The 18885-nt window shown below is 41.4% G+C and overlaps 1 protein-coding gene across 4 annotated transcripts in view; it reads right to left on the bottom strand.

Moving 5' to 3' along the window:
- ROBO1 (roundabout guidance receptor 1) overlaps positions 1–17754 on the bottom strand; it is a 1032053-nt gene extending 1014299 nt beyond the window's left edge. For 3 of the 4 annotated variants that reach the window (XM_074971626.1, XM_074971617.1, XM_074971599.1), the window contains exon 1: positions 17475–17754. The gene's annotated coding sequence lies outside the window, so the exon portion shown is untranslated. Of the gene's footprint in view, positions 1–15804; positions 15918–17474 lie in introns of those variants that run through there. The other variant, XM_074971607.1, reaches the window with a different exon arrangement.
- Between the last annotated feature and the right edge of the window lie 1131 nt (positions 17755–18885).

Genomic DNA, 18885 nt, shown 5'->3' on the forward strand with positions numbered 1-18885 from the left:
ATTACAGTAAAAGAGTCCTTTTACAAAGAAAAAATGTACAGTAGTTTAAGTTAATTAAAAAAATTAAAAAAATACAGAATTACTGATGGAATAATTAATGCTCAGCCTGTTCCTGCTCCCTTTGAAGACTTTAGGAGTATTGCCTTTGACCTGAATGGATGCTGGATTAGGCCCTCTGTTTATATCTCAGACAAAAAATCCTGTTAACCTGGGAGACTACATGTCAGTAACTTAAAATAATATTGTACTTACCCAAGAACAGACAATAGAAACCCAGGAAAATCAAAGTTAAGACTGAACTTAAAAGAAGTTCAAACATGGTAAGGGGGGGGAATGCACAATTTATGCACCCAAACAACCTTAACTCTGCCCTGTAGTGATGTCAATTTTTACTAATGCACTATAGTGTTTGACGTGAGTATTTATCTGAAAAAATAACGAGGAGTCCGGTGGAACCTTAAAGACTAACAGATTTATTTGGGCATAAGCTTTCGTGGGTAAAAAAACACTTCTTCAGATGTATGGAGTGAAAATTACAGATACAAGCATAAATATACTGGCACATGAAAAGAAGGGAGTTGCCTTACAAGTGGAGAACCAGTGATGACAAGGCCACTTCAGTCAGGGTGGATGCAGTCCACTCCCAATAATTGATGAGGAGGTGTCAATACCAAGAGAGGGAAAATTGCTTTGGTAGTGAGCCAGCCACTCCCAGTCCCTGTTCAAGCCCAAATTAATGGTGTTAAGTTTGCAAATGAATTGTAGCTCTGCAGTTTCTCTTTGAAGTCTGTTTTTGACTTTTTTTTGTTGCAGGATGGCTACTTTTAAATCTGTTATTGAATGTCCAGGCTTATGCCCAAATAAATCTGTTAGTCTTTACGGTGCCACCAGACTCCTCATTGTTTTAGTGGATACAGACTAATATGGCTACCCCTCTGATACTTGACACCATGCAAGGCACTGAATTTAGCCTTATGAAGTGGAAATCCATGAACTTCATGAAAAACTTGCACAGATAGAGACAGACATCATCTTCCTGTCCAAGTGAAAACAGATGGACCTCATACCAAACAGATGGAAGGTAAAAATCCATTGCAATCAACATATTACGCGGACTATGGTGAGAGATTGTGCGACACACTCTCAAAGAAACTGAAGAACCACCTGATCAGCATCCTATACAGCAAACAGGAGAAGATCAATAATGAGCTCTCAAAACTGGAGACTTTCATACAAAACCATCCTTCCACATGGCTGGACTTTACAAAAACAAGAAAAGCCATTTACAACACACACTTTACTTCTCTACAGAGGAAAAAGGACAGTAAATGATCTAAACTCCTACATGCCACAGGGAGCTACAACTGTGGTACCCTTAACTCACCCAGCAACACTGTTAATCTATCCAACCACACACTTAGCCCGGCAGAATAGTCTGTCCTATCTCGGGGACTCTCTTTCTGCCCCACCACCCCCAAGCACATAATACAGTTCTTTAGTGATCTGGAAGCCTACTTTTGCTATCTCCGACTCAAGGAATATTTTCAACACACCACTGAACAGCATACTTATCCACAGGAACACTCCTACCAACACTACAAGAAGAAGAATTCTGTGTGGACGCCTCCTGATTGTCGAAATGACAGATTGGACTTCTACATAGAAGTACATCTGCTTCCACAGATGTACACAGGCTGAAGTTGTGAACAAACAGCATCACTTGCCCCATAATCTCAGCCGTACAGAATGCAATGCCATCCACAGCCTCAGAAACAACTCTGACATTATAATCAAAGGGGCTGACAAAGGAGGTGCCATAGTCATCATGAACAGGTCGGATTATGAACAGGAGGCTGCCAGGCAACTCTCCAACACCACATTCTACAGGCTGCTATCCTCCGATCCCACTGAGGAGTACCAAAAGAAACTATACCATCTGCTCAGCAAACTCCCTGCTACACCATGGGAACAAATCTACACAGACACACCCCTAGAGCCCTGCCAAGAGTATTTTATCTGCTACCCAAGATCCATAAACCTGGAAATCCTGAATGCCCCATCGTCTCAGGCATTGGCACTCTTACAGCAGGTTTATCTGGCTATTTAGACTCTCTCCTCAGACCCTACGTTACCAGCATGCCTAGCTATCTTTGAGACTTTCTGAGGAAACTACAATGCATTGGTGATCTTCTTGAAAACACCATCCTGGCCACCATGAATGTAGAAGCTCCTTATACCAATATTCCACATGAGGATGGACTACAAGCTGTCAGGAACAGTATCCCTGATGAGACCACAGCACACCTGGTGACTGAGCTTTGTGACGCTGTCCACAACCATTTCAGATTTGGGGACAACTTATACCTTCAAGTCAGCCTGCACTGCTATGGGTACCTGCATGGCCTCACAGTATGCAAACATTTTTATGGCTGACTTAGAACAACGCTTCCTCAGCTCTCGTCTCCTAGCGCCCCTCCTCTACTTGCGCTACATTGATGCCATCTTCATCATATGGACCCACAGGAAGGAGGCCCTTGAAGAATTCCACCTGGATTTCAACAATTTCCACCCTACCATCAACCTCAGCCTGGACCAGTCCACACAAGAGATCCACTTCCTGGACACTACAGTGCAAATAAGTGATGGTCACATAAACACCACCCTATACCGGAAACCTACTGACCACTATACTTACCTACATGCCTCGAGCTTCCATCTAGGGCACATCACACTCTCCATTGTCTACAGCCAAGCCCTAAGATACAACCGTATTTCTTCCAATCCCTCACACAGAGACAAACACCTACAAGATCTTTATCAAGCATTCTTAAAACTACAATACTTGCCTGGGGAAGTCAGGAAACAGACTGACAGAGCGAGATGGGTACACAGAAGTTAGCTACTGCAGGACAGACCCAACAGGAAAATAACAGAAAACCACTGGCCATCATGTACAGCCACCAGCTAAAACCTCTCCAGCACATCATCAATGATCCACAACCTATCCCAGAAAATGATCCTTCATAGACCTTGGGAGGCAGGCCAGTCCTCGCTTACAGACAGCCCCCCAATCTGAACCAAATAGTCACCAGCAACTACACATCACACCACAAAAACACTAACCTAGGAACCAATCCCTGTAACAAACCCCGTTGCCTACTCTGTCCCCATATCTACTCTAGTCACACCATCATAGGACCCAACCACATCAGCCACACCATCCGGGGCTCATTCACCTGCATATCTACTAATGTTATGTATGCCATCATGTGTCAGCAATGCCCCTCTGCCACGTGCATTGGCCAAACCGGACAGTCTCTACATAAAAGAATAAATGGACACAAATCAGACATCAAGAATGGTAACATACAAAAGCCAGTAGGAGAACACTTCAATCTCCCTGGACATTCAAAAACAGATTTAAAAGTAGCCATCCTGCAACATGAAGGATGTGGAAAAATTGGAAAGAGTCCAGTGCAGGGCAACAAAAATGATTAGGGGGCTGGAGCACATAACTTATGAGGAGAGGCTGAGGGAACTGGGATTATTTAGTCTGCAGAAGAGAAGAATGAGAGGGGATTTGATAGCTGCTTTCAACTACCTGAAAGGGGGTTCCAAAGAAGATGGATCTAGACTGTTCTCTGTGGTACCAGATGACAGAACAAGGAGTAGTGGTCTCAAGTTGCGGTGGGGGAGGTTTAGATTGGATATTAGGAAAACCTTTTTCACTAGGAGGGTGGTGAAGCACTGGAATGGGTTATCTAGGGAGGTGGTGGAATCTCCTTCTTTAGAGGTTTTTAAGGTCAGGCTTGACAAAGCCCTGGCTGGGAAGATTTAGTGGGGGATTGGTCCTGCTTTGAGCAGGGGGTTGGACTAGATGACCTCCTGAAGTCCCTTCCAACCCTAATAATCTATGATTCTATGACAAAAACTTCAAAAACAGACTTCAAAGAGAAACTGCAGAGCTACAATTCATTTGCAAACTTAACACCATTAATTTGGGCTTGAACAGGGACTGGGAGTGGCTGGCTCACTACCAAAGCAATTTTCCCTCTCTTGGTATTGACACCTCCACATCAATTATTGGGAGTGGACTGCATCCACCCTGACTGAACTGGCCTTGTCATCACTGGTTCTCCACTTGTAAGGTAACTCCCTTCTCTTCATGTGCCAGTATATTTATGCTTGTATCGGTAATTTTCACTTCATGCATCTGAAAAAGTGGTTTTTCACCCACGAAAGCTTATGCCCAAATAAATCTGTTAGTCTTTAAGGTGCCACTGGACTCCTTGTTGTTTTTGTGGATACAAACTAACACAGCTACTCCTCTGATACATTTGAAAAAATGTGTTTTTCTCCCTCAGAGTGTCACAAAATGATAGTGATAAGGTTGTTTGGGTGCATTAAATGCACATTTACAGAAAATACTATTTTGGGATTTCTTTAAGGGCAGATGCTTCCATCATTCTAATGAAGTATATTAGTTGGACATAGCCAAAAGAGTTGCTACAAAAGGGCTAGGGCCAGAAGTTTCTCCTCCATGTTTCAGTATCAGAAAAGAAAAAATACAGGTTGGTTTAGATAGTGCATAAAAGGGGATTCAAACATTTGGCATCAGGAGTCTCTCTCTGTCCCACTCTGGATGTCATCATGAAGGTACTGGTGATTAGGTGGTTAACAAAAATAATGTAGTATTGTTTCTCAACAGAAAAAAACAAAAAGGGGATGAGTCTCAGTTCTTCTGTTTCTCCAGTTTGGCATAGTTTTTCAAAAGATTTTTGCAAAATCTTTACTAATTGATGCTATCGTTACTATAGCTACCTTCTATATTAAGGCACACTAATATATAACAGATACAGTGAACACTGAATCACTCAAAAGAATATAGTGAACAAATATGAGACTGTCTTGCAGTCTAAAATCATGGTGTAAGATAAGATATATCTTGAGGGGTTTTTTCCCATTCTCTTCTTTTATTAGTTTCAGAGGAAACGTTCCTATCTGTTCATAATCTGTGCATAGATGACTACAGCTGAAAAAAGTGCATTGTTTTCTTCCAGATTCTGCACACTCTAATCTGAACATGAAACTGCACGAAACAATTATAATGCAAATTTTTGCTATATTCCCTGCAGGAGTTCACTGATTGATTCCTTCACTGCATGAACTGCAAGCAGTGGTACATTTCAGCTTTCTTTCTTTTGACTTTGTGTGTGCATATTGCAAACAATATAGTATAGGGACTTTGTTTTCTTTTGTTTTGCTATGTTATATTCAGAAGCTGCCTTTTTAAAATTACACAAACTATTGGCCAAAAGATACTCTCAAGAACATGCTTACAGCTTCCTTTAATTGCACTAGGACGGCTATGAGTATTTGTGAGACCATAATTTGGCTTTATGCTCAATTATGGTTGAGATTTTTATACTCAAAGTCAGCAATTTAAATTAAGGTTTCCATGGCAACCATAACCCAGCCCCTTTGCACATAAGATTAAGGTTTTTTTCTCTCTCTCTTTACGGTACTACCTGTAACATATAGTGTAACTATGAAAAGTGGGTTTGCACATTTAATTTCATGTGGTTTCCTATTTACTTCTTTTTGACTTCATAGAAAGTTTGCTCAATGTACCAAAAACAACCAACCTCTCTCTCTCCAACAGGCCGTTGTGACAACTCAACATGGGTTCATAGTTGGCTGTGTGCTTTCATTCTCATTCATCATTACCAATACTCCTGACCCAACTGGGGTGCATTTGATATGTACACTTACAGACAATCTCATTTGGATCAGTTTTACTGAAAAGAAAAGGACACAACTTGACTTTCAGATGCTAGGTTGAGTGTGCAGGACTGGCTAAAACCTTTTTATACGGAATCAGAGTGAGCCTACAAGGCCATTTTTACCAAACCAACATTCAAAGTAGAACCACACTTTAACGTCTTACTATACATGGAACACTGATGAGTTACAAATGCTATAGCTATTGTAATTTGAATTTTCTTATTTTGAAAAGACAACACAGTGGATATCACACTGTACTGGCAGTCAGGAGAGTTGGGTTCTAATCCAAAGTTGGCCTGCTGCGTGGCCTTGGACAAGTCTCTTCACCTCTCAGTATCTCTGTTTCTCCTCCCATCCTTAGTTTGTCTTGTCTCTTTAGACTGTAAATTCTTCAGGGTAGAGACTGTCTCTTAAAATGCATTTGTACAGTGTCTGGCACACTGGGGCTTCTAGGCACTATGGGCATTATGGGAATACCAATAATAAATAATATTAATAACTTTGTGCATGTATGGTCTCAGCCAATATGTTGCATTAATGACATTTTTGCATTCCATTTCAATGGTTTCTTTTTAAAATTAAAGAAGCAAAAAGGTCTCTGAACATTTGTGTATGCTACCGTACATCCAGAGATCACACAGTCATATAAGTGTACCAGAGTATTTATTTGAAGTTATAATAATTTTATCACACATGGAAATCAAATTTCTCTTGCTTTTAGGTTTTGCAGCTCAGAGAGCATGATGAACTAAAGAGACATTAGGAAATTATTGTAGGGAGCAGAAACCTAGGTCACCAGACGTTTTAGACTCTTTCACATGCTAACTTAAAGGTTGGAATAGACCTGTTGCTATGGAAAGGAGGTAGGGAATGCCAGCTTTGCAACCTATCCTCACTGCTTCCCCTCCCCTTGCTTCCTCTCCCTGAAGATCCCTCTGTGTGAGAAGGAGTGCTCTGTACCTCTCCAGTTGCAAATGGTCACCGGGGCCTCAATGGCCACCTGAGCTGCTGCCCTGATCAGCAATAATTATTGAAAGGAGGATGAAGGGGTGCAGAACTGGCATCTTATATATCCTGGCTGACTAAGGAAGGGGGGTCCAACACAGAATGTCTCACCTCTTCACATTGCCACTGAGTGTAGAGATGGGAAATACCCTGACACCCCCATCCAATGAGAGAAAGCCTTGGGATACTGGAGACTGAAGATAACTTGAGTGCCTGGGAAGGACCAATTTGCTCGTGGTGGGGAAGGGGACAGAGAGGTGGAGAAGGATGGCCAAATTGCTTGGGATGAGAGGAGGAAATCCATCTGCTGGAGAGAGGAATTACAGAAAAAGTCAATTTCCTAGGAGGAGGCTGCTGCAGAAAGAGGATCATTTCATGGGTGGATTAGTTTGCTGGGGACAGAGGATGAATTGACTATGGGGAGAGAGGATGAGTATAGTAGGGGGTTTGTAGAGGATGGATTGAAAATCAGAGATTTGCTGGGGGAGACAGAGTAAAGGGATGGCCAGGGAACAAATTTGATTGGGAACTAGTAGGGGAAGGGAGAAGAATCATTTGAGTGATGAGCCTGAGGTAGGCAGAGAGAATACAAGACTGGAAGTAGAGGATGGACTCATGGAAGCAATGCTGGACTGATTAAGGCTGAAAGAGCAGAAGCACCACTGGGGGCTGAAGGTAGGGCAGAGGATGGATTGGGGCAGATAAATAATTGGAGAAGATTCTAGGAGAAAGAATTAATCGTGGCAGAGGATTGATGGTGTTGGGGGGCAATAAATGGATTGGGGGCTCAGAACTGATGGGACAGAGGATCAGAAGATAGACGAGAATAAGAGATTGATGGATGAAGGGGACTGGGCATGTTCAGTATGGATTAAGGGTTCAGGTGGAACAGAGGATATATGGATTTTTTGAGTGGAGAATGGAGTGAAGTGTTTTTCTAGTTCTGTGCATGTTTGATGACAGTGTTTTGAAATCTCAAATTTTCATTGCATAATTTATGTTAAATTTATCTCCAGTTATTCTAGAACTGCAAATAAATAGCTAGTAGAGTTCCATTTATGTTCTTCTGGTTTGCTGTTTTCTAAAGTCTTTTGAAATACATGACATTCCACTTGGCACGTCACAAATTTTAAGTTTCAGAGTAACAGCCGTGTTAGTCTGTATTTGCAAAAAGAAAAGGAGTACTTGTGGCACCTTAGAGACTAACCAATTTATTTGAGCATAAGCATCCGATGAAGTGAGCTGTAGCTCACGAAAGCTTATGCTCAAATAAATTGGTTAGTCTCTAAGGTGCCACAAGTACTCCTTTTCTTTTTACAAATTTTAAGGAAGGACCCACAGGTCTCTGTTCATATTTTTATCGCCTTTCCTCAGCATTTCAGAGCCTCACAACTTTGTTACCCAGTAATAGGTCTAGGTTGGAGGATTCAAATTTTACACTCAGTTTTCTGTTGCATAGTCTTTTCTGGGACATGCATCCCCACAGCCGACAAAATCAGAGGTGGAAATGTAATTTAATAATTGAATGTTCAGCATAATTAAATGAGCGAAGTTCTCTCCTTTTTACATAGGATACTCTTTCAGCATCTGAAGTGTCATTTAATCCATTGTACAAGTTATTCTGGGAGTTATAAGTGATTTTCAATTTTTTAATGTAGGATATTTTGATACCAGTAAGGTTCATAGGAACCAGGATTCCTGTGAATCAGTCATTTTGATCATTGGTTTGTTGAGCGCCCCTCTACATACTGCCTTGAACAAAAGAAGCCTCTATTATTATATTAATTCTTATATATACCACTTCCCAAAGGCACTGTAAAATATGTAGCAAAGCTTCAGGAAATTCTCCCCATCTCTAATCCATATGAGTACCTTTAATGTCCACCTTGAACATATGGCTGGAGTACCAATTTTGTTACATTTTGATGTGGCCCAGGAGAACTCTATTGCATAAAGTGAGGTGGCCTCCATAATTTTTTCCATTGACCTTCATTAAATAAGTATATTGATGTGGCACATCTGTCATTCTGCCCACTTTGTTAATAATTTTACCAAGGTTGAACATTCTGGAGTCAAATTGATTGACTACCTATTTGTATTTGAGAAGTGGCATCCTCTTCCACTTCCCCTCCCTCAACCCCGACAAATTTAATGGAGTCAATCAAATTGCATTATTCATAATGTCTAATTGATAGGTGTTGCTAGAATTTTTATTTTTTGGCAGCCAAACTTTTGTTACATCTTTAATATGTTATTGTGGCTTGTACATGATATGAATAGGATACCTTTTCCCATCCACTGTTTCAGCATCATTGATTTTTCTCCACTTAGTAAGGATGGATTACGGTGGATTATTGAATCCTCACATAACAACGGATCAAACAGTAGCTCACAGCTTAGTGATCCTTTCAGCATATTATAGGTCGAGCTGACAGCAAGACCTATAATTAAAACTGCCCAGCATTTTCTATTATAAGACTATGTTCACTAACTTGGCCAAAATTTAATCATCCAGGCAGAAATTTTCTATGCCAGATGTCTGCCTTTGGCTGAACTTTTTGGAAAGTTTCAGCATAAATGTTTTATATCTAAGAAAGAGGTATGGAGAAAATTTTATTTAACCAATATTCAGAGATTCTCATAACTGTTTCATTGAGTAGCTGTTGCACCTCCATGCTTCAGAGCAGTGACTTGATATTTGGCAGGTACGTTGCCCTGGGATCAGACAGGTGTCAAGTTCACCAAAATTTGGTTGACTTTGAAGACAGGGACAGAAGGGCTTGTAATCATTAGAGCACAATCTCCTCCAGAAACTAATATTAAACCCACAATTCCTGAAACTCAACATTCTTCTGCTGTCTGGAAAATAGCTGTGAGCCTCACTGACCAAGACTGTCTCTCAACTTCCTTTAGAGGCTGATCTGCATAAGAGATAACAACCTATTACTGCTACCAGTTACTCCACTAGCTTCGGTGGCATGGGACAGTATTGTGGATCTAAAGGTTCCAAGCCTATGGTGGTCAATATAGTATCATATGATGTAATTCAATTTGAATATCTAAAAGCTAGTAAGTTATATGAAAATATAATTAAATATCACTAAAAAGAAAATTAAAATTGCAAAATCAAGCATTCAAAAGTTAGGAAATGGATTCCACTTTGGATAAATACTTAAACAGTAATTGAGCCAGAAAAGAAAGTGAGAATGACTTTGGAAGCCTGATGGTTAGTGCATCTACCTGGGACATGGATGACCCAGGGCCCAGTCCCCCTGCTCTAATGACTAGTTATTTAACCAAATTGGAACATCTTCAAAAGGACGGTGAAAGACCCTCATCAGAATATCCCACAGCCTAGTGATTAGGGCACTCTCTTAAGAGGGGGACACCTGTTCAACTCTTTTCACCCCATCAAGCAGAGATGGGAATTGAACCTGAGTCTCCCACATTCTAGGTGAGCCCTCTAACCAAAGAGCTAAAAGTTTTCTTCCTCCAGATTATGAATGGAGCCTGACCGCATACACATACCAGAGCATGTCTACTGAATCAGGCCCTGTCATAAATATAAAGGGAAGGGTAAACACCTTTAAAATCCCTCCTGGCCAGAGGAAAAGCCCTTTCACCTGTAAAGGGTTAAGAAGCCAGGATAACGTCGCTGGCACCTGACCAAAATGACCAATGAGGAGACAAAATACTTTCAAAAGCTGGGGGGAGGGAAAAACAAAGCCTCTCTCTCTCTCTCTCTGTGTAATGCTTTTGCCGGAGACGGAACAGGAATGGAGTCTTAGAACTTAGTAAGTAATCTAGTTAGATATGCTTTAGATTCTGATTCCTTTAAATGGCTGAGAAAATAAGTTGTGCTGAATGGAATGTAGATTCCTGTTTTTGTGTCTTTTTGTAACTTAAGGTTTTGCCTAGAGGGATTCTCTATGTTTTGAATCTGATTACCCTGTAAGGTATTTACCATCCTGATTTTACAGAGGTGATTTCTTTTACTTTTTTCTTCAATTAAAATTCTTATTTTAAGAATCTGAATGCTTTTTCATTGTTCTTAAGATCCAAGGGTTTGGGTCTGTGCTCACCTATGCAAATTGGTGAGGATTTTTATCAAGCCTTCCCCAGGAAAGGGGGTGTAAAGGTAAGGGAGGATTTTGGGGGGGAAAGTCGTTTCCAAACAGGCTCTTTCCCAGTAAAATACCGGTTAGATGTTTGGTGGTGGCAGCGATAAAGTCCAAGGGCAAGAGGTAAAATAGTTTGTACCTTGGGGAAGTTTTAACCGAAGCTGGTAAAAGTAAGCTTAGGAGGTTTTCATGCAGGTCCCCACATCTGTACCCTAGAATTCAGAGTGAGGAAGGAACCTTGACAGGCCCCATAGGCAAGATAGGCAGGGCAATGTGTATCTTTCCCCGGTTTGAAGATCACCCTGTTGGGAGACAGGTCCCCGGGCACCTAGACTGAGGCAGCAGTGTGCATGTGTAATGCCCACATACCCTGGTCATCAGTGGACAGGATGAACCTGGGACCTCTGAAGCTTAGTGCATGAGCTAAAAGCCACATGGTTCTTACCTTAGGCTGTAGCAGACTCATTAATCTCTAGGTGCTCTCAGTGCCACTACAGGAGATGCGTGGGTTATACGTGTCCAGGAGCAGAAACTTAGGCACTTAGGGATTTTTACAGAGCGGGGAAAAAAACTAGTCTCCAATTGAGTCTAAGGTACCTACTGGGTTAGCCAGCAACTGAGCAGGAGTTTTGTGGATCACAATGGCACATAAAACTGGGATTAAGGATTTCAGCACACTAATCCTTTTTTGGATCTGGGCCCTAATGCCTCAGTTCCTCATTTGTGAGATGGAGACAACAATAACATCTCACCTTACAAGGCGGTTGTAAAGATAAATTCATTAACATTTGTGAAGCAGTCAGATACTATGGAGATGGGTGCCATAGTAAACCCCATGAGGAAATTCATAAGTCTGTAATCCGTGCAGGGTTTGAATGGTGTGGAGTAAATAGTGTATCGGGACACACATTCAATTATGAGGATAATAAAGAAATATTTAGTATCTACCCATTCAGGGAAACCATCCATTATGCAGGCAGCATGCAGCTCAAGTTAGGATTGAAGTATGACAGTGCAAAGCAGAAAACTCATCTTTGTGCTTTCTCAAACTTAATGCCACTGAGTGCAGGGATGGTCTCCAGCTATAAATTAAACCTGCTTAGGGGCTGCTCTAATTTAGACAGCTGCTGAGAGCCCTAAAATAACAAAACCACAGTTGGAAATTGTTACTATGTATGGCTGTTTCAGCTTTCCTCTGGCCACATCCCTTTTTCCTCTTATACAGGCAACAGGAAAGTGGAAGATGGCATAGAATCTTCTACACCGAGTTTATACCACCATCAGATTCCCGTTACATTGTGCAAGAGGAGTGGGCATTCCAGATCTGGATACACTGGCTCTTTGTTCAGATGCTGCTGATGGCGGGTTGCAGTCACTACTTTGCAATGGAGGATATGGATGACTAGATTTTGAATATAATCTTATAAAATACTTTTATTTCTACTATTTTACTGAATATAGGTAATTTGCCTATAATTATTTACTTTAAAACGTTTAGTAAACATTGTTAGAATTCAAATACATAATCTCATGAAAAAAGTCAGACACATATAAATGCAATCCAGTTAGTGCACACTCATTTTTACCAAAAATGGGGACTTATTTTCAAAATGAATCAAACGTTTTCTGAATTGTTTTCCCCAAAAGATAGATGAATTTGCATGACCATTACATTTTAACCCTCATAAAAGAGCAACACATGGCAGCAGTCTGATACAAAATGATGAGCTTTCTCAAAGAGCACCAATGCCAATATAACTGTGCCAGTCTTGAAGTGCAACTACTCTGATATTTTATGTTTCTCCTGAACAGGAAAGACCAGGCCTGCTAAATTGTGCAAAACCATATGCATGTTTTTCTAATTTTAATAAATATGGTCAGACTGATATTGACTGAACACATTCCTTTTCTGCTTTAGATCTACTCAAGCCAAAGTCTCTGGAGGAGATTTATCCAACTCTAGAAACTAAAATTTATTTTTAGTCTTTGTAATAATTTCTCTTACTTTCAACAAAAGATATATGTGAGGGTCTACCTTTCTGTGACTCTGTTGTCCACCACTGACCTGCTGAACATCTTAGATCATCCATAGAGGAGTCTATGAAGAATTTATGTAGAGAGACTCCCACATTATTTAGTGTATCTCAAATAAAAATAAAAGGCTGTGCACAAATAAATAATAATACTCAACAGGGGAAGGCCAAGCATGCCATATAGGGAAGCATCCAATTAATCTCCCATTTGCTAAGACATCAAGTCAGTCCCTTCTACACAGCATGTGGGGAGTGTAGACCTCATCCAGTATTTGACAGAGAGGGGGTTAAATCTCTTGTCTCTTTCTACAGCAGCATGAGACAGACCACAGGTGCCTACACTCATTGCAGTGATTGCACTGTGGGATGTCTTGGAGAGGGGGGAGGTTTCAGCCAACTTACAACTGGTGATTATTCCCCTTTATAAAGAAGAATAAAAAAGTTGGTTTGTAACTAGAAAGTCAAACAGCAGCAGCTAAACTGTCTTCCAGATTGGTTGCGGGATCTAGACTCTTATGGGTCTTGTGTCATTGATTTTTAGTTAGCAGTCCCACTGAAATCAATGAAGATTTCTGGTCAAACATTAATGACATATTACTATTTTAAGTATTTCTAGGGTATCTGGGCACACACAAACAGCATGTGAATTGCAACCTAATCTTGTTTGTTGAGAGACTTTTGTCTGATGAAGTCTCACTCACTCAAAGACTTCAGTTTACAATGCTTTATCCGCATTATTGTCTTCCTTCCCCCCCACCTCATTTCCAAACACTGGGCCTAATTCTCTACCAGGTTTATGCCAGTGTAACTCCACTGACTTCAATAACATTACCCCAGTATAAAATTTATGTAACATAGGAAAGAATCGGGCTGTTTGTTAGTAAGCCAGCCTTAATTCCTCCATTTACAGCAGGAAAATCTTTATTTTCTTTCACTTACAAACTGGTTACCGCAAAATGTTATACTTCCCAGGTGGCAGAAGATGAGCTTTGACTGTAAGGAACCTTTGACTGTAAGGAACTGTAATGCAGTGCATTTTGCCTACAGAGGCCTGGATTTAGCCTATGCCAGCTGGTCTGGGAGCAGATGACCAACTCCTTCCATCTACAGAATGCTAGGAGATTGCCTGCACTTAGTACATAATACAAAGTTGTTGTTTCTCTTTGCAAAAAAACAAAACAAAACAAAACAAACAAACAAAAAAAAACCACATCCCACAACCTCTTCAGTGCTTAGGAGAACAAATGCTTGTGTTAGTTTCCCTTTTTTTTTTAATGGTACTACTTACAGAATAAATTAAGATTATATTTGTAAATGAAAGATGACTAATACAAAATAAATAAAATTAGAAAATTATTTTAAATCCACTACTTAACCTTTAACCTTGAAAGACCCCAGTGGGCTTAAAGAAACACTGTCAACTTAAACATATACTGCAAAATAGCTAATTTCCTTAGCTTGATGATAAGTTTATTAAAATAAATTTAAAAATACAACCTCATTATTCTTGTATGTTTACTTTTTGCATTTCTTCAGTTTAGGTACTGAAAATTTATTCAGTTTTTTTTTGTCATTTTCACATTTGAGTTCCAAGGGGTATAATGTTTGGGAGTGTAAACCCTGCAGAAAAATACTTACATAGACTCTTCCACATGTATTAAATCATGGAAACATGTCCCATAGGTTTTGTAAAAGCTTGATTTCACAAAATCTAAATATGGGGCCACATCTGAATTAAGTATTCCTGACTAAATTATACTGGGCTCAATTCTACTGTATACCCATTGAAATCCAATATGAAAATTTCCATTTACTTCAGGAGTATGTGGATTAAACTGGGATGCCTTCAAATATCTTTGTGAAAACTGTAACTGTTTAATACTATACAAAATGGTAAACAAATTTAGAAGAAGAATTGAACAATCATATCCAATTAGCCTGCCAGGGGTAGCCTGAAAGTAAACTCAAACTCAGGGGTTGGCAACTTATGAAAACCTTGTTTATTTTACAAAACAACAATAGTTTAGTTATATAATATATAAACTTATAGAGAGAGACCTTCTAAAACACATTAAAATGTATTACCAGCACATGAAACCTTAAAGTGAATAAATGAAGACTCGGCACACCACTTCTGAAAGGTTGCCAACCCCTGCTCTAACTACTCAAATTTGAGTTGGGCCAAAATATTAAGATTATTCCAATCCCCTCCCCAAAAGTACAACCCAAAACTATAGGACCTCTAAGGACAACAAATGATCCTGACTTGTCGTTTATGCAAAAGGTGGAACCTCCACTATCTTGCCGTAGCAAAGGCTCCATACAGCCTTAAAGGAGAATGCCATTTATTGAGTCGCCAGGGCCATCACACAGCACCCGGGCATTCCTGGGAAGCCTCCCTTCCATGTACTAACAAGGCCAAATTAAAAGCAGGGCAATTCAATTACGAGGTCATAATAATTACTATTACGCTTTAATTGGCTTGCAACTATTACAGAGAAACTGCCTCAGCCATTGAAATCCCCGCCAGGTGGCAACCCCCCCTGTTGCGGTCAGAGTGACTGGGAACGAGCTCAGCGCTAGTCTGCGCCCCCGCCCCCCTGATCCCGAGAAGCCTCGGGTGGGACCTTCGCCTCCTCACATGCTCTGTCAAATGGTGCATTGCACCTGCTCGCGCAGCAAGAAGCCCCCAGCGCCTTTCCCCTGCCTCTTGCTCATTAAACTCAACCCGCCACAAAGGCGGCTTAGGGGGGTGCCCTGATGTCCTCCTTTGCCTCGGCATACAAACAAGGGGCGTTTCTGAGACCTTCCTGAGGTACCAGCGGCAGTGCCCTCGCTAGAGGAGCGCGCTCCCCGGTTACCTGGTGCCCCAGTCCAAGGCGCAGACGCTGTTGCTTCCCCAGAAGAAGACGCAGCAGGGACGCTACCAGGACAAACTTCCAACCACTTTCGCACAGGCGGCGCGAGCCCCCCGAGCGGCACCTGCTCCCCACAGCTCCCCGCCCGCCCTGGGGAGCAAGCGCCTGTGCAGAGTGCGGGGACTCCAGCGGGGGGCTTGCGCTGCTCTCCGCCCTCGGTGGTTTTAGGGCAATTACTTTTATCAGCCAAGCAGCGGGGTTGGGGGGAGGAGAGGGAAAGCACAAACGCCCTGCGCTCGCCGCTCCCATCCCTCATGAGGCGGCATCTCTCGGTCTCCTCACGCGCCCCGGCCGAGCGGCTTTCCCTAGCGAGCGCCCGCCGCGGGGAACTTTGCAGGGCCGCCAATGGATGGCCTCCAACGGGGAGGTTTTGCGGCACTGCAGCAGCAGCGGAGCCGGAGAGCTCCTTACCTCCCTCTCTCCCTCCCTCCTTCCCTCCCCCCGCGCCAGCCCAGAGGGGTCTCTCTCCATTGTGTGTGGCGGCGGGAGCAGCGGCGCGCACTGCAGACCCAAGCGGAGCACTCAGCGCCCCCGCCACCCGCAGCCGCCTCAGCCTCCTGAGAGAGGGGGACGCTTGCCCCGACAGCAGCTCACAGCCCTTCATCCATAATTCAGACGCCGCCGGGCTCCCCTCCTCGCAATATGCTTCCATCCCAGCTGAACGCTACCTAGCGTTTTACTCCCAACCAACACAAGGGGAATTGGGAAGGCGGAGAGTGTGTGTGGGGTGTAGAGAGAGTCTCTCCTTTTATACCCCGGGGTTACAAAGGGTTGCATTATTTTCCTCTTGCCCATCACAAAGCGGCGGACTGCACAAGGACTATAAGGGAGACGGGAAGCAGAGTTTATAACCACAGTATTTCTCCTCGAACGAGACATCCAAAAGAGGAGGAAAGAAATTAGTGGAAACCTACTAGATACAATTTCTTGCTCACGTACACACACGGCACACACCAAACTGTCCGAATAGGGAAAGTACAAGGAACCCGCCCCCGAATGTTGCTCAAAGTTGCAGAGCTCTATTGCAGTAGTGCTAGCCTTCCTTTGCTAATCCCGTTTGTTTACTCAGCTCGCCTACAAACCATTAAACAGGCGCAGACCTCTGCAAAGTTACCCCGCCAAACGCAGAGAGCCTGTAACTCAATCAGCAACCAAGGCATCGGCTCCCCGTTTTGCAGCAACAGCGAGATGAAGGCGAAAGGCAAAGCTGAAATGCACCGTGAAATCGCTCTAAAAAGATGTTTTAACCCGTGCGCTCCCACTCAGACACACCAAGGGATGAAGAATGCACAGCTTTAAAACTTCGTTGTTAATAATAATGTAAAAAACAGTGACAATAACGCAGAATCCCAACCCACAATAACCTGACAACTTTAGAGACAATAAACAAATCTACAGTACCTGCAAAGAAACTTGTTGGATTGCTCATTGTACTAATTGTGCATTTTGCATTAGGGTTTCCCTCTTTGATCATTCCCCAATTCTTTTAGAAACTGTTGACTTCTTTTAAACCTATTCCTGAATGCAGCATAACTACAAAACAATTGCATCCCTTTTGAACTTCTAGGCGGGTCTTTAATATCATCCGCTGCTTTGTTATTTGGGGGACTTACCCTGTGAGATAAGATTTTCAGAAAACTAGCAGTTCCATGATTCAGTCCTTGTAACTTTCCTTGCATAGAAAGACCTCTCTCTTTTTTCTTTTTTTTTTTTTTTTTGAGTTTAAGAAAACAAGCTGCTCAAGAGACTTTTAAATATAAAGGGGGATGAAACCGGATTTCTTCCCAATATCAGGACCCTGGAAAATCAAATCCTTCTTCAGAAGAGAATTCTTTCAGACCCGTTATCTGTATTACTATTAATGCGTAGAGCAGAAGGCATTGCATACAAATAGACCCAAGTATGAGCTTCTATTGGTGGCTGTGGAAGGCCCCTGGGTCCTACTGCTCTGTCTCTGAGAAACTACAAAGCAGCAGCAATATGCAAGCAGCTTTGGGGAAGGAATGATTTGGAGGGGAATGGGAAGGGGGAGGAAGAGGACACGGGGGAATCTTGTTTAATTGATTCGTTACCTCTGGTATTGTGATACGTGTTGCGATGGTTAACCAAGAAAAAGCCACATTAAATGGATGTCATGCAATCTCCCCTTTCATATCTGCTTTTTCAATAACACTGTGCAGGATGGGTATGGGAAATCTGCTGGATTTCAAAGGAAAATTTGCAGAGAAGTATTCACACAAGTTGGCTTTATGTTGGAAAATTTTTCCCTTCCCTGTCTAGATTATCCATCATTCATACGTTCTCTAATAGCTAAAATTATTTACTGGAATTAATCAATTATGTGTTGAATTCCACTTACCCAGGCCTTCCTCTTCCTATGCTTTTAAAAGGCACATCTGTTTCCCTGTGCAAGAAGGAAAAAAATACATTTTCTCCAGAGGAAAATAACTTAATTTAACTTTGAAAGTGCTAATTAAGAATAGATTTAGTATGTAAAAAGAATACCAATAATTAAGAAATAATTTTAAATTGCTCTTATTTTATAATGCAAATACATTGCTGATTCATTTTTCATTAAGTATGCATTATTTCTCTTATTTGATCGAAGAAATGAACACACTGAAGTAATATATCCTAGCTGAAAATCAAACCCATCAACACATCTAAATAGAACTTACTGTATTTGATTTGTAAAAGCTAAAACAAGTTTAAGTATTAATAAAATAGTAACAGAGGCCAAAATAATCTAAAAATGAAAGCATAATTTTAACAGTTAAAGATTTTAACGTTGTCCTGATAAATTAAACATTTGTCATTAATTACTATGCTACCTTCCCAACAGCTTCAGTGTAGATTGGCACATTAGTCATGCAAATTACAAATCAAGGAGATTTAAAATTATGTGTGTGTATGGTGACCAGCTTTTTCCAGCAATGTATGTTTCCATTTTTAAAGAATAGTTCTCTAGAAAAGGCTATTAATAAAGGGATGCTTTCTTTAAAATTAAAAGAAACCCTGTTAATT

This window comes from Natator depressus, chromosome 1, assembly GCF_965152275.1.
Source record: "Natator depressus isolate rNatDep1 chromosome 1, rNatDep2.hap1, whole genome shotgun sequence".
Taxonomy (NCBI): domain Eukaryota; kingdom Metazoa; phylum Chordata; order Testudines; family Cheloniidae; genus Natator; species Natator depressus.